This window comes from Delphinus delphis, chromosome 10 (assembly GCF_949987515.2).
Source record: "Delphinus delphis chromosome 10, mDelDel1.2, whole genome shotgun sequence".
Classification (NCBI taxonomy): domain Eukaryota; kingdom Metazoa; phylum Chordata; class Mammalia; order Artiodactyla; family Delphinidae; genus Delphinus; species Delphinus delphis.
Window position 1 is genome coordinate 91,898,279 of NC_082692.2, and position 22,631 is coordinate 91,920,909.

General features: G+C 36.8%; 1 protein-coding gene across 5 annotated transcripts in view; it reads right to left on the bottom strand.

The window, feature by feature from the left end:
- The window catches only part of CRBN (cereblon), a 959,169-nt gene that overhangs the window by 658,906 nt on the left and 277,632 nt on the right, over nt 1-22,631 (bottom strand). The gene's annotated exons all lie outside the window — the stretch shown is intronic.

Genomic DNA, 22,631 nt, shown 5'->3' on the forward strand with positions numbered 1-22,631 from the left:
ATCCAAGTCAAAAACTAAACCTTGCTTGGGCTCTCATCTAGAAACAGGTAGAAATATGCCTTCCTACAATGAGACCTTAGCTAATGTAGCCAGATTTCAAACTGTTCACCCAAATCTAAGACCACCTCAAGTTCTAATAGCAACGGTTATTAAACATCTAATAACCACCCATGCACAAAGAAGACCATTAGCCATGCAAAATGGCTTGTACCCAACAAAGGCAATCTGAGCACATGGTGCCTGGTCCTTTCATTTAAAATGTGTTCCTCTCTTTTATTGCCTGAAGACTATCACGAAATGTCACCAGCCACTGCAAAAGGGACACCACTTTTATTAAAATGGAGCACATAAAGAAAAAGAACAAGCAAAAGAAAAAGGAAAAATACCTTCTCATGGAGGCAAGGGATAGGTCATAGGAAAGTGAGATGTGAGGAAGAGGACATGGGACAGGCAGGTTTACAGGGCCAGGATGCTGAAGCAGAAAGAAATGGTGACTTAAATGGAAGGTTTTTAACACAGGAATGCTATGAAATGGTTAGGCAAAAAAGATACAGATATGCTGCCATTAGTTCATTCATGGCTTGAAGGACAGAGGTGAGCAAGGAAGAGAGGGCAAGGAGTAGCTTGTTCAGACCTTTCAACCTCCACTTACTGGCCCCTCAGCTGTTAGGAGCAGAACAAGAGGAAGAACCAGAAGAGCACAGAGGACAGAAAGGGAAGAAAAAGTGTTAGAAAGAAAAATCCAACCTGACCCTTGCATAATTTCAGAGAAAGCCCAGGGAATTTAAGCTGTCAAAGCAATAAAAAAAAAATCTCCAATCTTTAAACATGGCCTTTTGCATTTTACAGAGTGTTGAAGAGTCATTTTTCTCTGTTGTGACCTCCTCACTCCATTTCTCCTTAACCCCCTGTCTCTAATCTCTGGGTGCTGATGTCTCTCCATGTCAGTGAAATGTGCAGCACCTCGGTTCTGACCTACAATCTCTACACTTTCTGTTTCCACTAGCAGAAGCCCCAGAGGAGTATGAGAGCAGAGGAAAGCGGGCTAGGCCTGTTTATATATAGTTTTGCAGAATAAACTAGGACACATGTCCCTTTCCCCACCATGTGTACAGTAGATAATGACACCAGAGCATCAAAGAGATAATCCTGCAAACGTTCCCGTCACATAGTCTGGACTGCTGGATAAAGCACTCAGCCTCACTAACAAAAAACAGCACGTGGGAAGTAAACTACTTAGGGGGAAAAAGTCCCTCTCTCTGTGATGTAATAAATGCAAAATTCACCATTAATAAAGACCCAAGGAGCAAAAGAAACCTGAAATGAGAGTCAGGTTGTTCAAGATCAGTGAACTATGAATCCAACTATTTAAATGTTTAAAGATATAATGAAATTTCCTTTCAATCTACATAGTGTTTGCCAAGAACATCACAGGATTCCTTAATAATGGCTGATGGGTTTCCTTGCAAACAGAGTTCCAGAGTCTGTAGTGACATAGATGTTGCTGGCACAAGTCATATTTTCCTCACATACAGGAACTTCCATTAGTCTCCTGTCACCATTAAAATAATAAATAGCTATTTTTTTCATAAGTTTTATTTTTTTAATTGTCATAAAATTTCATGGCTGCAACTGAGATGCTTTCTTCCTATTTTCCCACTTAGTTCTATTTTAAGTGACCCTATTAATGATATTTCTCTACTTAAAATAATTGGATAATCTAAAACTGAGAAATAAGCACTTTCCTTTCCTCGTTGTTTTCCCCTCTTCTTTATATTTAAAAACCCCAGAAGATCATAAACATTTGTCCTTAGGGCAATATCAGCAGTTAATGATTCATGTTCAAAGGCCTGAAGTTGTCTAATTAACAAAAGGCAATGTTTTACAGAAGCCATTTTTGCTTTCAAGTTAATACCATAAAACACTGGATTGCATGCAAGTTTCCAAGCTTTTGGTGTGCTATTTATTCAAAACTTTCCGATTTCATTTCATCTGAGCCAAACTTCAAGTCATTAAAAATGTACCATTTTCGTTTGTTTCATTCTAGTTTATTGGTGCCTTTACAGTACAGTTCACGCATCACATCCTCCTATAATGTGCCCATAAAAATCCTATTTTTATTAAAATATGCACTTGATTAATGAAAATAATATCAGCATATTTTCTGTGAAGTGTATTCTTAATAGTATCAGTCATTACCAATATCAGAATCTTTTAAATAGTCCAATCATCCTTCAATGTAAATGGTGGCATGGGCTAAGTATTTACCAAAAGCAGACATTTGGTAAAATTTCTGGTACTTATCACTGCAACATCATGAATTTTTATGGAGTGTCTGACTTTAAAATGATAAATACTGACATTTCTAAAGCTCTAGCATGTATGTGTGTTTCTGATACCAGTGACTTTGAAATCAGCAGCAATCTGAAGATTACAGGTTAAACTTTCATAGATTTATCATGGTCTTAGATTTCAAACCAAAGTTGATCCCAGGGAATTAAGGGCTTGTTTCTCCAAAATGCCTGGATACTTTGCACATCCATTTAATATGACTGTTTGTTTTCTTTTCTGTGTCCACACTAGTGGCAGGGATTGTATCTTTGCATCTTTACAGTATAGTACAGTGGTTAAGAACATGCACTCTCAACTGAAAGCTGTCTTGGTTTGAATTTTAGTCTCCCTGCTTTCTACTTTATACAACTTGGACAAGTTACTTAAACTCTAAGCAGAGCTTCCTTATCTGATAAATGAGCATTAGGGTACTAATTTCATCCTAAAGCTGATGGGAAAAATAAAGGAGATATATTTAGAATGGGCTTGCACTTGGTTAATATTCACCAAACGTTAGCTATTATTATTTGCATCCCTAGTACACACAACTCAGGTATGAGAATATAATAAGTACTTCATGTTTATTAAAAGAGTAAATAAATGAATTAGTAAGACAAGTACTAGTATTCTTGTTTATAGAAGAGTTAAACCTGCTTCAGCAAAGTAAAGAAACTTGCCCAATGTCAGTCAGCTAGTAAGTGGCAGGACAGTTTTCAAACTTGGGTCCATCTGTGTCCAAGCTGCAGTAGAAGACTTGCTGTCTCCCAAAGAGGTCTCTGAGTTTGCTAGGGACTGAGACAACACCTAAGTTTCAAAAATGAACCCAGTGGATTTTTTTTAAAGCATGATTAAAAATTACTGGGCAGAAATGTCATGAGCCACTCTCCCAAATCACTGCCAATTTATCTGTGAAGGAGTAATAGCTATGAAATTGGCACTTTGTTCCAAAATACTCTCCCAAATTCAGAAAAATGGGAGACAGATGATATTCTGACAGCTAACTTTCCCACTTAAGTCTCTGCCATTCTTGATCTTTGCCAAAATGGGTTTCTAATAATTAAGAATCATGGTTCTCAGAGAAGACAAGTGGCAACTCAATAGCTCAAAATCTGCTGAAAAATTCCATTGCATATGGAAGTGCCCACACACTTGAGCATTCATAGCCATCTCTCCAATCCAAAAGGCTTTGCTTAGTGAAGAGAGCAAGAAAATCATCTATACAAGAATACTTTAAGGAGGCATTCTCATTCTTCAGTGATAATTACTTGAGCTACTATCTTATACCTTTGCTATGAAGAAAAGGATATTTTTATGAGAAGGAAATGAGTTCATTTCTTAACTCTAGGTAGATGAAATCCTTCATATGTGTTCATCTAGTAGAAGTTATTACTAAGATTGATGTTCTTAATATATACATTATAAGGAAGATCCAGTTTTCACTGCAAAAGCCCTGCTCTTTACCACCCTAATAGATACGTAACTTTCCCTCAACTGTTCTCAGAAAAGAGGCTAAACTTATATATGAGTTTTTAATTGTTCCTGATATATCTACATTTTAAAGAACTTCATTCTCAAAGCATATACTTATAAGATTTATCTTTTCCTTTCACACCTTGTATTCATTAAAGGGAATTGGGTTTCATTCTCCCAGAGCTAAAAGAGATGAACAAATTTAAAATATTAAAGAATTAGTCATTAAAAAGTTGCCTGCAAAATGTGATGGGTGGGGTTCATGCATGCACTCATTCAATAAGTATGTACTGAGCTGCTCTAACATGCAAGAGGCACATCCTGGAGATAACCAGGTCTTAGCTCTAACCTCCTCTATAATCCTAATTACTACAAGAATGTAGCAATGTCTCTAGACAATTGAAGATTAAAAAATAACTCTGGACCAAACTATTTGTTTTTCTTGAAGGCAACAAAGGAAGATTCCTAAACATTCAAGTTTTGCAAAATATACCTCCCATGTACCCTGATCTTAGAAATTACTGGAAAGTTAGAACAGAAGCAAAATTTAGAAAGGAAGAAGTCTTATTATAAATGACATGGCAAACCTACCAACCATTTAATATCTATACTCTCTCTAAGCCTTTCCTCCTATTAATAAGATGCCCTTACTCCTAAAAATGCACCTATTTCCTCACATTCTCACAGGCTTTTTTTCTGTAATTAATGTGTCTATTCCTTGCATTATTTTTAACAGTATACAAACATGATTTATTTCACCCATCAAAAAATGTGTATGTTTAGGGGGCAGATTGCATTACTGCTCCCAACCAATCACTACGTCTTCCTTAGAGGACAAGGATACATACCTTTCCATTACCATGAGAAGTGCAGTGTCTTCTGCAGGAGGAGTATATGTCTCTACCTCACTGACATTGAGCCTAGTCATGTAACTTGCTTTGGTCAATAGAATGTGAACAAACATAAATTATGACAAGTGCAAGCTGAAGACTTGAGGCATAGTACAGTTCTGTTTCTTGCTCCTTCCCTCTTCCATCAAAGGAGGATATCCTATGTTGAGAGAGCTCTGTCAGCTTCTGTCCAGAAATCAGAAGACCCATGGTAAAGGGCCATGGCTGACTCTAGCTACTGACAGGTAATATAGTCAAGTTTTCTCATGATTTTATTTGTTTTTTGTTACTGTAGTATAACCCCCCATTCATCTCTACCCATCCATATTTCTGTTCTACCTCCTAGCAAAATTCTTGAAAAAACTATCTACATGAATATATTTCTGCTTCTTTGCCTTCTAGTCTCCTCTCAATCCTTTCCGATTAGGCTTCTTCCCACATCTACCCCCACCCCAATTCCATTGAAACCACTTTTATCAAGGTGTTTTTCACATTTCTAACTCAAATGATTATTTCTGTATACTCATCTGGCCTGAAATTTCAGCAGCATGTGGCATGGCTGTTCACCCCTTTTTTCTTGAAATATTCCCATCTCCTGATTTCTCCCAATTTGCCTTCCACCTCACTGGCCATTCCTTTTCAATCACTTTTGCTAGTTCCCTCTCCTCTTTTCAATCACTGAAGTGTGAGTACACCAAACTTATCTTTCATCTTCTTTTCTGTCCAAATATTCTCCCATAAGACCTCATCTGAACTTTGGTTTTAAATACAGTCTCTGTGAAATAATTCTCTAGCCCTGACCTCTAGATTTAGCTTAAAACTGATTTATCCAATTACCTATTTGACATCCTCATCTGTGTGCCCTATAGGCATTTTCATCAGAACTCGGAAAAATAGGACAGTTGAGGGCAGACAGCAGAAGCAAGAAGAACTACAATTCTGCAGCCTGTGGAACGAAAACCACATTCACAGAAAGACAGACAAAATGAAAAGGCAGAAGACTATGTACCAGATGAAGGAACAAGATAAAAGCCCAGAAAAACAACTAAATGAAGTGGAGATAGGCAACCTTCCAGAAAAAGAATTCAGAATAATGATAGTGCAGATGATCCAGGACCTCGGAAAAAGAATGGAGGCAAAGATCGAGAAGATGGAAAAAATGTTTAACAAAGACCTGCAAGAACTGAAGAACAAACACCTAGAAGAATTAAAGAACAAACAAAGAGACATGAACAATACAATAACTGAAATGAAAAATACACTAGAAGGAATCAATAGCACAATAACTGAGGCAGAAGAATGAATAAGTGACCTGAAAGACAGAATGGTAGAATTCACTGCCATAGAACAGAATAAAGAAAAAGAATGAAAAGAAATGAAGACAGCCTAAGCGACATCTGAGACAATATTAAACGCAATAACATTCACATTATAGGGGTCCCAGAAAGAGAAGAGAGAGAGAAAGACCTGAGAAAACACTTGAAGAGATTATAGTTGATAACTTCCCTAACATGGGACAGGAAATAGCCACCCAAGTCCAGGAAGCACAGAGAGTCCCAGGCAGGATAAACCCAAGGAGAAAACCACCAAGACACATACTAATCAAACTGACAAAAATTAAAGACAAAGAAAAATTATTGAAAGCAGCAAGGGAAGAACAACAAATAACATACAAGGGAACTGCCATAAGGTTAACAACTGATTTCACAGCAGAAACTCTACAAGCCAGAGACTGGCACGATATATTCAAAGTGGTGAAAGGGAAGAACCTACAACCAAGATTACTCGACCAGGCAAGGATCTCATTCAGATTCGATGGAGAAATCAAAAGCTTTACAGACAAGCAAAAGCTAAGAGAATTCAGCACCACCAAACCAGCTCTAAAACAAATGCTAAAGGAACTTCTCTAAGTGGGAAACACAAGAGAAGAAAAGGACCTACAAAAACAAACCCATAACAATTAAGAAAATGGTAATGGGAACATACATATCGATAATTACCTTAAACTGAATGGATTAAATGCTCCAACCAAAAGGCTCGCAGAATGGACACAAAAACAAGACCTATATATATGCTGTCTGCAAGAGACCCACTTCAGACCTAGGGACACATACAGACTGAAAGTGAGGGGATGGAAAAAAATATTCCATGCAAATGGAAATCAGAAGAAAGCTGGAGTAGCAATACGCATATCAGATAAAAAAGACTTTAAAATAAAGAATGTTACAAGAGACAGGGAAGGACACTACATAATGATCAAGGAATCAATCCAAGAAGAAGATATAACAATTATAAATATATATGAACCCAACATAGGAGTATCTCAATACATAAGGCAAGCGCTAACAGCTATAAAGGAGGAAATCGACAGTAACACAGTAATAGTGGGGGACTTTGACACCTCACTTACACCAATGGACAGATCACCCAAACAGAAAATTAATAAGGAAACACAAGCTTTAAATGACACAATAGACTAGATAGATTTAACTGATATTTATAGGACATTCCATCCAAAAACAGCAGGTTACACTTTCTTCTCAAGTGCACACGGAACACTCTCCAGGACAGATCACATCTTGGGTCACAAATTAAGCCTTGGTAAATTTAAGAAAACTGAAATCATATCAAGCATTTCTCCTGACCACAATGCTATGAGATTAGAAGTCAATTACAGGGAAAAAATGTAGAAAACACAAACACATGGAGGCTAAATAATACGTTACTAAACAACCAAGAGATCACAGAAGAAATCAAAAAGGGAATCAAAAAGTACCTAGAGACAAATGACAATGAAAACACGACAATCCAAAAGCTATGGGATGCAGCAAAAGCAGTTCTAAGAGGGAAGTTTATAGCTATACAATCCTACCTCAAGAAAGAAGAAAATCACAAATAAACAATCTAACCTTACAACTATAGGAACTAGAGAAACAAGAACAAACAGAACCCAAAGTTAGTAGAAGGAAAGAAATCATAAAGATCAGAGCAGAAATAAATGAAATAGAAACAAAGAAAACAATAACAAAGATCAATAAAACTAAAAGCTGATTCTTTGAGAAGATAAAATTGATAAACCTTTAGCCAGACTCATCAAGAAAAACAGGGAGAGGACCCAAATCAATAAAATTAGAATGAAAAAGGAGAAGTTACAACAGACACCGCAGAAGTACAAACCATCATAAGAGATTACTACAAGCAACTCTATGCCAATAAAATGGACAACCTGGAAGAAATGGATAAATTCTTAGAAAGGTATTACCTTCCAAGACTGAGCCAGGAAGAATAGAAAATATGAACAGACCAATCACAAGTAATGAAATTGAAACTGTGATTAAAAATCATCCCACAAACAAAAGTCCAGGACAAGATGGCTTCACAGGTGAATTTTCTCAAACATTTAGAGAAGAGCTAACACCCATCCTTCTCAAACTCTTCCAAAAAACTGCAGAGGAAGGAACATTCCCAACTCATTCTATGAGGCCACCATCACCCTGATACCAAAGCCAGACAAAAATACTACAAAAAAGAAAAATACTACAAAAAAGAAAATTACAGACCAATATCACTGACGAACATAGATGCAAAAATCTTCAACAAAATACTAGCAAACGGAATCCAACAACACATTAAAAGGATCATACACCATGATCAAGTGCGATTCATCTCAGGGATGCAAGGATTCTTCAATATATGCAAATCAATCAATGTGATATACCATATTAACAAAGTGAAGAATAAAAACCATATGATCATGTCTATAGATGGAGAAAAAGCTTTTGACAAAATTCAACACCCATTTATGATAAAAACTCTCCAGGAAGTGTGCATAGAGGGAAACTACCTCAACATAATAAGGGCCATATATGACAAACCCACAGGAAACATCATTCTCAATGGTGAAAAACTGAAATCATTTCCTCTAAGATCAGGAAAAAGACAAGGATGTCCATGCTCGCCACTGTTATCCAACATAGTTTTAGAAGTCCTAGCCATGGCAATAAGAGAAGAAAAAGAAATAAAAGGAATCCAAATTGGAAAAGAAGAAGTAAAACTGTCACTGTTTGCAGATGACATGATACTATACATAGAGAATCCTAAAGATGCCACCAGAAAACTACTAGTGCTATTCAATGAATATGCTAAAGTTGCAGGATACAAAATTAATGCACAGAAATCTCTTGCAGCCTATACACTAAGAACAAAAGTTCAGAAAGAGAGATTAATGAAACAATCCCATTCACCACTGCAACAAAAAGAATAAAATACCTAGGAATAAAGCTACCTAAGGAGGTAAAAGACCTATACTCAGAAAACTATAAGACACTGATGAAAGAAACCAAATATGACACAAACAGATGGAGAGATATACCATGTCCTTGGATGGGAAGAATCAATATTGTGAAAACGACTATAGTACCCAAAGCAATCTATAGATTCAATGCAATCCCTTTCAAACTACCAATAGCATTTTTCACAGAACTAGAACAAAAAATTTTATAATTTGTATGGAGACACAAAAGACCCCGAATAGCCAAAGCAATCTTGAGGAAGAAAAACGGAGCTGGAGGAATCAGGCTCCCTGACTTCAGACTATACTACAAAGCTACAGTAATCAAGACAGTATGGTACCAGCACAAAAAGAGAAATATAGATCAATGGAACAGGATAGAAAGCCCAGAGATAAACCCACGTACATATGGTCACCTTATCTTTGATAAAGGAGGCAAGGATATACAATGGAGAAAAAACAGCCTCTTCAATAAGTCATGCTGGAAAAACTGGACAGCTACATGTAAAAGCATGAAATTAGAACACTTCCTAACACCATATACAAAAATAAACTCAAAATGGATTAAAGACCTAAATGTAAGGCCAGACACTATTAAACTCTTAGAGGAAAACATAGACAGAACACTCTATGACATAAATCACAGCAAGATACTTTTTGACCCACCTCCTAGAGAAATAGAAATAACAAAAATAAACAAATGGGACTAATGATACTTAAAAGCTTTTGCACAGTAAAGGAAACCATAAACAAGATGAAAAGACAGCCCTCAGAATGAGAGAAAATATTTGCAAATGAAGCAACTGACAAAGGATTAAGCTCCAAAATATACAAGCAGCTCATGCAGCTCAATATCAAAGAAACAAACAACCCAATCCAAAAATGGGTGGAAGACCTAAATAGACATTTGTCCAAAGAAGATATACAGATTGCCAACAAATAAATGAAAGGATGCTCAACATCACTAATCATTAGAGAAATGCAAATCAAAGCCACAATGAGGTATCACCTCATACTGGTCAGAATGGCCATCATCAAAAAATCTACAAACAATAAATGCTGGAGAGGGTGTGGAGAAAAGGGAACCCTCTTGCACTATTGGCTGTAAACTGATACAGCCACTATGGAGAACAGTATGGAGGTTCCTTAAAAAACTAAAGATAGAACTACCATATGACCCAGCAATCCCACTACTGGGCATATACCCTGAGAAAACCATAATTCAAAAAGAGACAAGTACCACAATGTTCACTGCAGCACTATTTAGAATAGCCAGGACATGGAAGCAACCTAAGTGTCCATCAACAGATGAATGGATAAAGAAGATGTAGCACGTATATACAACGGAATATTACTCAGTCATAAAAAGAAACGAAATTGAATTATTTGTAGTGAGGTGGATGGACCTAGAATCTGTCATACAGAGTGAAGTAAGTCAGAAAGAGAAAAACAAATACCGTATGCTAACACATATATATGGAATCTAAAAAAAAAAAAAAAGGTTCTGATGCACCTAGGTGCAGGACAGGAATAAAGACACAGATGTAGAGAATGGACTTGAGGACATGCGGAGGGGGAAGTGTAAACTGGGACAAAGTGAGAGGGTAGCAATGACATATATACACTACCAAATGTAAAAGAGAAAGCTAGTGTGAAGACGCTGCATAGCACAGGGAGATCAGGTCGGTGCTTTGTGACCACCTAGAGGGGTGGGATAGTGAAGGTCGGCGGGAGGCGCAAGAGGGAGGGGATATGGGGATATATGTACACATATAGCTGATTTACTTTGTTATACAGTAGAAACTAACACAACATTGTAAAGCAATTATACTCCAATAAAGATGTTAAAAAATAAAAATAATAAAATGGATATAACGGGAAGGAAATATTACTGGAAACTTGAATGTTTTCCCACATTAACTTTTCATAGTAGGTTTAAGTAATCTGCATCTCAATCCCCTATTCTACAAGAATAAGCTGCAGGAAATCTGAATATTACTCCTACTGTGTAGAAATGAAAGGAGGAATAAATGTTATTGATTCTATAATAGCCATAGCTGAAAGGTTGCGGCATTTAAATTTAAGTGGTCTACATATTAGGTCCAAACTGCTCTAAATCCATCATCCTCAGAGTTAAGATGAATTTCCAGCTGCTCTTGGTTTGAGGGTGGTTACATATCACCAGAAAGATTGGGAGTCATTGGTCTAAAGAAGAATTAAAGAACCTTTTAATAAAATATCAGGGATTATAAAAGTTTTTATCATCAAATCATCTCCAAGATACAAAGACCACATTGCGGAAAGATGAATTGCCAGAATCAACTAAAGATATGTTCTGAGATATTTTGCTCTTCTCTATGATTGAAGCTTTACACTTAAACCAATTACAATATAAGAAACTAATAAGCTTTTCTGACAACATCATGAACGTTAATACAAAGTAAGCATTTGAGTTTATACTATTCTCGTCAAAAAAATGGTTTTAATTATTTCAGACTCTTTTCTATGTAAACACAGCGTACGTGTTACACAATAATCCATAACTGTGCTTTTGCTTTTCATGTGCCCAGATATGAGTCCATATACCAAGTGACATTGATGAGATCTATGATGCATTGCCACTTTTGGAAAATGTTGCAAGCTCTAAAGACATCAACATTGGATCCCATCTTGGCAATGACACAGCATTGAGTAGCAATAATGTAACTTAACTGTTGGTGTAATTACCAAAGCATTAGCATGCCTGATGATATTCTCCATCTTTCACATAAATACCTTGCAGATAGCAGAGCTCTACGACTTTCTTCTGAACCAGGGTGATACAATGTCATCCAGAGGACAAAGCTGGCTTATAAAACCTTGTAATCTTCCTCCCTACTGACCACTTCCGCCTGACCATCACTTCCCGGGATACCTGATACCCCACAACGGAGGTAGTATTATTCCCATTTTATAGGTGTACAAAATGAGGCTCAGAGCTGTTAGGCAACTTCTTGTGACCACTGATAAGGGTCAGACCAGGATTAGAACCTAGTTCAGTCTGTCTTTCAGTGAAAGCCATTAATTCTAGACTAGTCCAAGCCTCCTATGTATGTCTTGTCATTTTATGCAATGTTGCAGATGGGGTGGTCATAAGGACGAGAGGTAAAAATTATAAAGAAGCAGAATTTATCCTTTCTCTATCTATGGCCACTTTCACATTCTCCAAGCCCTGATACTCACCCTCTCTCATTAAATCCACTCTAAAGAAAAAATATCTATTTGTTAGTTATATACTAGCATGAGTTTCCATCAATAATCCAGATTCTGGAGCTGCAAAGAATGACAGAAATCATCCTTTATGAACACACTCATTTTAGAGATGTAGAGACCAAGTCATAGAAAGGTTTAGTGACCTATCAGAGTTCATAGAGCTAACTGTCTACAGAGAAGAGGTGAGCATTCTGTATCTGACTCCCAACTTAGGACTCTATCCACTACATCTTCACAAAGGTGTTTTCCACTAGAGTTTTTCTTTACTTGGCAAAGGAAGGGCTCTGACCTCAAAGAAATTTCACGCATCAAGGACCAAATGGACAAAGCATGCTGAAAGACAGGAGCCTTTCATGAACCCCTTAAACAACATTTGTAGGGAGCTGCTTACCCTCTTCTTGTGTAAGACCAGCCGCGCTGAGGGAAGCCATTGGTGAGCAAGGGTAAACCTCTCTCACCTGACAATAGTATGCAGGAATGTCTTCTGTGCCCTACTCTCCACATTCCTGCCTCCTTTTAAAACAGCAAGTGTCTCTTCCCTTTCTTTTTTTCCCCAAGAGGAATCAACACAATCATTGTATTAAGGCCCCACTGGAAGCCACCACTGTGTAAAAACAACAACAATAAAGTTTCAAATTGATCATTTCTAGTTGCTGAATGAAGAAAAAATAGACTTTCCCTTCCTGATTAGGTTCATTATCATAGATTTCAATTTGTCTCAAATTACAAGAAAAAGTAGATTGAAATCCACAGCTGGATCCCCAGGTGTAACATTTCATTTTTTAAAACTCAATACGAAATTGAAGCCTTTTTTTTTTTTTTTTTTTTTTGCGGTACGCGGGCCTGTCAATGCTGTGGCCTCTCCCATTGCGGAGCACAGGCTCTGGACGCGCAGGCTCAGCGGCCATGGCTCACGGGCCTAGCCGCTCCGCTGCACGTGCGATCTTCCCGGACCAGGGCACAAACCCATGTCCCCTGCACTGGCAGGCGGACTCTCAACCACTGTGCCACCAGGGAAGCCAGAAGCCATTTTTTGTTAAGTATCTTTGGCTCCAGCCCTAAAGTACTTAGGCTATTATGCTGCATTTAGTCATCCAGATAGTTGATTATATTCATCATATAATACTTGCTTTTATGTTCAGACTTTATGTCCTACATAAACCTGAGACGCTGAATGTCAGTGGTTTTGAGAGCTTCTGACCTGTCAGAATAGCTGTGTGTGGTCTGTGTGGGACTGGGTATTTATGGTTGTTTTTCTGGGTCTATATCTACAAAGACCAATCAACGGTGAATCAGATCATCTGGATACTTCTGTGGGGGGAAAACGGGAAAAAATAGAAATGGTGTTTAGATGAGAGGGAAAAACCACAAGGACCTGACTATACTCATCATTCTAGTTTCATGTGTAACTGTTCAGTTTCTAAAACAGTACATAGAGTTACATGAAAGTCAGAGCCAGAAGGAACCTAAAAAGTCAGAACTAGAGGAAACTAAGTAAGCAGCTAATTCACCTTCCTTGTTTTGCAAATGACACAACTAAGGCCTAGAGAAAAGAAATTATTAGACCTATATCATAACCTAACTCGCAGAGGTGGGATTCAAAACCATACATCCTAATTTGAGTTCTATACTTTATAACACTGATATCTTACTTTGGGTTTTCCCAAAAGCAGAGCATGAGAAAAGGACTGAATGCAGGTGGTTTATTTTGGAAGTAATCCAAGAAATAGGAGCAAAGAAACAGGAAGATGAGGCAGGGAAGGAGAAAAAACATGCAACATAAATCTTGTTACTACTGTGGACTCCTGGGGCCCAATCCCTTGGACCCTCTAGAATTAGAGAATGTGCCAAAGAAATGTGCCTCCACAGGATGGAAAGCCAGGACATTTATATACCATCCCTGTAGAAGGTTGCCCCCAGAAGCATAAATTTTCCTGAATTTTCAGGCTGCCTATGTCTATGCTAAGCAAACCAAGTGACTTAAGAGAATCCCAGGGACAAAAAAGCAGACACAGCAGGATGCTTGAGTTGGGCCACATAAAGCAAATTTGCATCACAGCTGCAGTTGAAATCAGGTGGAACTAGGGGTTATACCATAGGCCACGAAAAGGTCTACTGCAAGTGGGCTTTAATGTATGTTGCCTAGAGCTTTAGCGTTGTTCTGCATAGTCTCCAGGAGTTGCTGAGGGAGGTCTGGGAAAAGCCAGATGGCAAGATTTGAGGGATTCTATTTCTGTTCCATTCAGAGCAGACCTCCAATTATCTATTTTATACTTGGGGGGCTCTGCATGGGACATCATTTGAAAGAGGAAGTGGGGGGTTACTTGTGTATTAGCCAAGATTCTTTAGTTGGAAGTGCACAAATCAAATCAAATTAACTTGAGAAAAAAAGAAAAAAGTTCACATAATTAACTCAAGGGCTAGACTGGAGCTTCAGGCACAATTGGATTCAGGGTTCAGACAAAGTTGTGTGGACATTATCTTACCTATGGGTCAGTCTCATTCTGTCCTGCTCCATAGGGACTTCTACTATGAAGGGAAAGACAATGGCTGCTAACAGCTCCGGGGTTATATCCTACCACGGTAGCAATGCCATCAGGAGAAGACAGCATCCTCCTTCTAGAGTTCATACAATCATAGGCAAGGACTTCATTCATCTGACCACCTCTTAGACCAATTACTACTGCCTAGGACAGTAATTCGAAGACTTCAGCACGCATCAAAATCACCTTGAGGATTTGTGCCCCATCTCCAGAGTTTCTAACTTAGTAAGTCTGGGATAAGAAAAATAATATGCATTTTTAACAAGGTCTAGGTAATGCTGATACTGCTTGTCCAGGTACCATACTTCATGTACCACTGTCTGCAGTGATGAGGTACTCTTAGTCAAATCAAGTCACGGGGCCAGTCCAGATTTCAAGGTGGGTAGGGCTGGAAAAGACACAGACTCCACCCCTTCCTGGGAAGAGAAGCAAAGAATCTGTGGCCACCCTTAATACACTACAGAAAACATGGTGAAGTGCTCTAACAAAAGTGTAATTGCATCTTACAAGGGAATAGAAAAAAGAACAAAATAGGGCTCCAATATGTGAAGAAATGATGGCTGAGAGTTTTCCAAAACTAATGGAAGACATTATACCAATAGATTCAAGAAGTCCTACAAACTCCCAGAAAGAAAAATACAAAGAAAATCTCACCTAGACACATCATGGTAAAACTGCTAATAAAAGGAAAAAAGCAAAGAGAATATCTTAAGAGCTACTAGAGAAAAATGACATATTACCTTCAGAGAAACAATAATAATGGTGAAAGGTGACTTCTCAAAGTAAGTGATAAGACCCAAGGAAAAAAATGGGATGACATATTTGACAAGCCAAAATAAAGGAAAGAATATTCTTTCAAACAAAGAACAAAAAGAAATGCTAGAGATCAAAAACGCTGTAACAGAAATGAAGAATGCTTTCTTGGGCTCATGAGTAGTCTGAAATCAACAGAAAAATTCACAGAACTAAAAAGCTATTATAACAAGTTGGCAGGGTACAACATCAACATACAAAAGGAAATAATTTTCCTATATACCAGCAATGAACAAGAGGAATTTGAAATAAAAAACAATACCATTTACATTAACACCACAAAGAATTAAATACCTAGGTATAAATCTAACAAAATATGTACCAGATGTATATGAGGAAGACTACAAAACACTGACAAAAGAAATCAAATAACCAATAAATGGTCAGATACTCCATGTTTATGGATAGGAAGATTCAATATTATCAAGATGGTAGTTCTCCCTAAATTGATCCATAGATTAACTGCAATCTTAACCGAAATCTCAATAAGTTATTTCATAAATATTGACAAACTGATTCTAAAGTTTATATGGAGAGGCAAAAGACTCAGAAGAGTCAACATAATATTGAAAAGAAAGAACAAATTCAGAGTACTGAAATTACCCAACTTCAATATTTTCTCTAAAGCTACAGTAATCAAGACAGTGTGTTATTGATTAAAAAAATAGACAAATACATTACTAGAACAAAATGAAGAGCTCAGAAACAGACTCACATGAACACAATCAAGTGATCTCTCACACAGGAGCAAAAGCAATACAGTGGAGAAAAGATAGTCATTTCAAAAAATGGTGCTGGAACAACTGGACATCAAATGCAAAAAAAAAAAGAAAAGAATCTAGACACATACCTTTCCCAAAAAATAACACAAAATAGATTGTAGACCTAAATGTAAACTGCAAAATTATAAACCTCCTAGAAGACAATATAGGAGAAAATCTAGATGACTTTGGGTATGGTGATTACTTTTTAGATACAACACCAAAGGCTTGATCCATAAAAGAAATAATTGATAAGCTGGACTTCATTAGAATTAAAAACTTCTGCTCTGTGAAAGATACTGCCAAGAGAATGAGAAGACAAGCCAAAGACTGTGAGAAAATATTTACAAAAGACTCATCTGATAAAGGAGTGTTATCCAAAATACACAAAAGAATTCTTAAACTCAACAATATGAAACCAAACAAGCTGCTTAAAAATGGGCCAAAGACCTGCATAGACACCTCACCAAAGAAGATATACAGATGGCAAGTGAGCATATGAAAAGATGTTCAATATCATATGTCACTGGGGAATTGCAAATTAAAACAACAATAAGATACCACTACACATCTATTAGAATGGCCCAAATCCAAAACACTGACAACACCAAATGCTGATGACAGTGTGGAGCAACAGAAACTCTCATTTATTCCTAGTGAAATGCAAAATGGTACACACACTTTGGGAGAGAGTTTGAAAGGTTTATTTATAAAACTAAGCATACTCTTATCGTATAATCTGACAATCACGATCCTTGGTATTTACTCAAATGAGTTGAGAACTCACGTCCACACAAATCCTGCATGTGGACGTTCATAGCAGCTTTATTCATAAATGTCAAAACTTGGAAGCAACCATGATGCCCTTCAATAGGTGAATGGATAAATTAACTAGAGTTCATCCAAAAATGGACTGTTATTCAGTGCTAAAAAGAATTGAGCTATCAAGCTATGAAAAGACATGGAGGAAATGTAAATGTATATTACCAAGTAAAAGAAGCCAGTGTGAAAAGATTGTTCTCTGTAAGACTCTAACTATATGATATTCTTGAAATGGCAAAACTATGGAGACAGTAAGAAGATCAGTGGTTGTCAAGGTTCAGAAGGGAGGTTGGGATGAAGAGGCAGAACACAGAGGATTTTTATGACAGTGAAACTTTTCTGCATGATATGATAATGGAACACATGTATTGTACATTTGTTAATACCCACAGAATGTCAAAGACCAAGAGTGAACCCTAATGTAAACTATGAACTTTGGGTGTCAGTGCAGATTCATCAGTTGTAAAAAATGTACCACTGGTTAGAGATGATGATAGTGGGGGAGGTTTGGAGTGTGAGGGAGCAGGGAATGTATGAGAACTCTCTGTACTTTCTACTCAATTTTGCTAATAATCTAAAAGTGCTCTAAAAATAAATCCTATTAAAAATAATTGAGGTAAATTGAGAAAATCTAATTAAATGGAAACTATACAATGTTCATGGACTAAAGCCTTAATATTATTAAAATATTTTCTATAAATTAGTCTATAGACTCAATGTAATCCCAATCAAAATCTCAGGAAGTATTTTTAAAACATAAATTGATAAGCTGATTGTAAATTTTATATAGAAATTCAAAAGGCCAAGAATACCCAGGAATATATTTTTCGAGGACAGTTCCTGTTGGTTTTTTATTTTCCTTTGAATGGGCCGTAATTTCTTGAATCTTTGTATGCCTTGTGATTTTTTATTGAAAACTGGACATCTGAATTTAATGATGTGATACCTCTGGAAATTAGATTCTCACCTATCCCCAAGTTTTGCTGTTTTTTTTTTTTTTCTTTGTGCTTGTGTGTGTGTTTTAGTGCTGTAGGCTTTCTATATGCCAAGTATCAGCCTGCAGTGTAAACTTAAGGTCTTCTCAGATCTTTTATGAATGTGCACCTTCCCCTGGGCATGTGGGATCTCTTTCTAATTTTCCCTTTCTATGTGGTTCCTTTTGAATGTCCCACTACTTAACATCTGGCTCCCAAAAGAGGACAAAGAGAAAAATGAAAGGGGGAGGGGAGGAAGGGCTCTTGAAATTCTCTGGAAGTCACTTCATCCAGAAAGGGAGGGTCTTGCAACAATAAGCGAAGGTACAGCAACAATGGCCACTTACCCCTTTGTCTGCACCTCTGTGATCAGAAGCAGCAATCAGCAATGAGAGTACAGATCCCCGATATTTGGAAGACAGTGTGCTTTTTGCTCACTCTGGCTTCCAAAAGTTGTGTGCAGGTTGCTCCAGGAACACTTGCCCAGCTGCCTGCTATATGGCTAAGGGTGGAGGATGTGTAGCTACTACTGTGCTAAGAGGTGAAATGGATCAAAATTAACCACAATTTACCATCTAAGTTTACCCTGGAGGATGCAAGACTTCAGTATACCCGAGAGTTCCAAAATAGTTACATCAGACAGATTCAGCTAGTATAATTATTGTCTAGGTTGGGAGACAGATTCCTGATGCTTCCTACCCTGCTATCTTCCTACAATCCTCCCTCCAGGAATATCTTGAAGAAGAACAAAGCTGGAGGACTTATACTAGCAGACATGAAGACCTACAAAAAAACTATAGTAATTAAGATAGCATGTTTTGACCTAAGGACAAGCAAATATACCAATGAAAGAGAAAAGGAACTGTCTCACACATATGCAACCACTTGATTTAATTGTAGATCTAAATATAAAAGTAATGCAATAAAGATCTAGGATATGTCATTGGAAAATATTTTCATGACTTTGGAGTAGTCAAAGATTTTCTAAACAGGACACAGGAAGCACTAACCATAAAGGAAAAGATTGATGAATTGGACTACATTAAAATTAAACACTGCTGTTCATTAAAGAGATATTTATAAGGCAAGCCACAGAGCAGGAAATTTTATTTGCAGTATATGTCACACTTGTAAAGAGCATATATAAAAGGTCTACTGCAAAAATAATAATGATAATGATAAAATAGAAGAAAATGAGCACAAAACTTGAATAAAAACCTTCCAAAAGAATATATCTGCATGGTCAATAAATGTTTGAAAAGGTGCTGAATTTTATTAGTATCCAGGAAGTGCAAATTTAAACCACAATAAAATATAATACTACTATATAACTACAAGAATGGCAATACTTAAAAGACTGACAATGCCAAGAATTGATGAAGTTGAGGGAACAACTACAATCTTCATCTTGTTAAGTATAAATCTGGAAAATTGTTCAGCAGTATTTATAAAAACTGAACATACACATAAACTTTGACCCAATAATTTCATTGCTATCTATTTATTTATCCAAAAAAAATGCATACGCATTTGTGCACCAAAAGGCATGTAGATGATGGGCATAGCACAATATTTATATAGCTAAACACCCTAAATGTCCATCAACAATAAAACAGATAAATTGTGGTGTATTTGTGCAATGGAATACTACACAACAATGAAAATGAACAAGTTACAACCACATGCGACAATATAGATGAATTTCACAAATATAACATAAATGAACAAAGCCATTCACAAAAGAGTACCTTGGATATGACTCCATTCATTTAAAGGTCAAAAACAGGAAAAAGGGACTTCTTGGCAGTCCAGTGGTTGGGACTTTGCCTTCAAATGCATGGGGTGAGGGTTCCATCCCTGGTTGGGGAGCTAGGATCCCACATGCCTTGGGGCCAAAAAAACAAAACATAAAACAGAAGTAACACTGTAACAAATTCAATAAAAAAAAAAAAAACAGGAAAAAATGATTAATGATTATAACAAATTCAATAAAGAAAAAAAAAACAGGAAAAAATGATTAATGATTCTGGGTATGAAAGGGTGTATGAAGAGGGTTTCAAGAGTGCTGATAGGGCTTCCCTGCTGGCACAGTGGTTGAGAGTCCGCCTGCCGATGCAGGGGACACGGGTTCATGTCCCAGTCCGGGAAGATCCTACATGCCGCGGAGCGGCTAGGCCCGTGAGCCATGGCCGCTGAGCCTACGCGTCCGGAGCCTGTGGTCTGCAACGGGAGAGGCCACAACAGTGAGAGGCCCGCGTACCGCAAAAAAAAACCAAAAAACAAAAAAAAAAAACAGTGCTGATAAAGTCTTATTCTGATCTGGGTGATGGTGAAATGGGTGTGTTCACTTTGTGGAAATTCATTGAGCTATATGAATATTTGCACTTTTTAATATACTTATGTAACTTTTTAAATACATATTATTTTGTTTACACAGACAGATCCTACAGAAAAACACATATGCACAGATATTCACATAAAGATAGAAAATGATTTTAAACATTGTACTGAATTCACAAGCTAAAAAATAAAATACTTATTAACTTAGCAATATTCACAATATAAACAAACAGCACTACAAAAGATGCATTTAAATCATACTTTTTATGTCTATATATCATAAGTTCCTTTTTTTAAAGATTCACCCGAGTTCCTTGTTATTTCATGTTGCATAAAATCATTAAAATAGGTGTCAGCTCTTATAAACCTGAAGAAATATGAGGAACTTTCCCAAGTATAGGGAAGAAAAATGAAAAGAGCCAAAGACTATTTCCTTTTTGAACCACAAGCCACAAACAAACAACAACAAAAAACCCTAATACTAGCCTAGATTGGTATCTGTGTTAACTTACTTACAAACTGATCTTTGTGGCTTTGAATTAGACACTATTGTTTTCCATTTGTCACTGAAACACTAAATAAGAGAGACTCCCAAAGACACCCACTTAAAAATGTTCCAAGAATGGGAAGAATTCATTTTCATTTGTAGTTTATTTATTTGTTATATTATCCTAGCTAATGTTAACTCTTGCATAAAATACACAGATAGATTCTGTCCATTAATTGTCCTTAAATATGTATCATTCATAACCATGAAGTCATAGTAGTTACTAATTTATGATGCTAGTTCAGTAACATCAACTTTGAAAGTGTCGCTTCCTTCTTTAGAAATTTAAGATTGTTAATCAATATTAATGTTGATATAGCTAGATATAGCTGGCAATCCCAGCTCTAACTAAATTACTAAATTCTCATCTCATCTCATATAATTGTGCTACAACGCTTTAGTATTCTACTCTGTCTGAAAGACTATATGAAGGTACAGAATCTCTTTTTCTCCCTTGCATTTTTGGAGAGAGACAACACAAATAATATTCTCAGAAAAAATACTGGGTTTCCCATATATCTCTGATACCATTGATAAGAAATCTGCAGTACACTTGGTTAGAAACAATGGTGGGAGGGAAAAAAATCAATGATGCATCCAGAAGACGGTACTCTTCTAGGAAAGACTATGTTCTCTTCAAACATGTCATCAAGCTGTACAAGTTATTGTCAGGAACTGGTATATCTCTATAATAAGTGGCAACATTAAAGGAAACTGTTATTGTTCAAATTTGGAGATCACCAAGGTGAGAGAATTCAAGGTGGGAGTTACATAAAGGACAACTTTTATCAAAAGTAAACAAAATGTCTCAGAAGGGCACTATGACCCACTCAAATGTTACTTGATAAACAGACAGAATAATAGATTCATTATCCAGTTAGAATGTCTATGTTAATGAAGTATGTTGTGCTCCCCAAGGATATGAAGAGCAACATTAGATAATTAAGCAAGAGAAAAACCTAAAGAAACTGAAATAATATGACTACCCATGTTTTTCATCCCCAAATACTTCTGGTGTTAATATTAGAATGACCTAAAAGTACTCTCAGAGGATAAAAAAATTTAACTGAAAATACCTTTGTAGCAAATATCCAGATTAAATAAGGTGCCTTGCCCAAGGTCATAGAGCCAGATAGTAAAAAAGCAAGGAATAGAACCTGTTACCAATAACAGGCACTGCTCAGTAGTTTTGACCTCCCAAGAGGTCAGGAGACAAAAAAAAAAAAAAGAGGCATATCTAGCTGTCAGGTACTTAAGAGACTTTCTTCATACTGCTGTATATGGGTAGACAAGGTCACATCATAAACCCTACCCAAAGGAGTAATATGTAATACACACACATGCACTTTTTACTATAGGTATATAAATGTATAGATAATAGATAGATGGTATATATTATAACCCATATAATATATATTAAATTCCATTATACATAGTAACATCTTTTCCAGCCCATCTTTTCCAACCCACTCCCAGTTCTGTGCCCTTCCCCCAACTATAACCTTCACAAACCACATTCCATAAAAAGCAGAGGAGGGGCCATTATCAACAGAGGCAAAGAGTGGAGCTTTTGACTCTTTTCAAAGGTCTAATGATC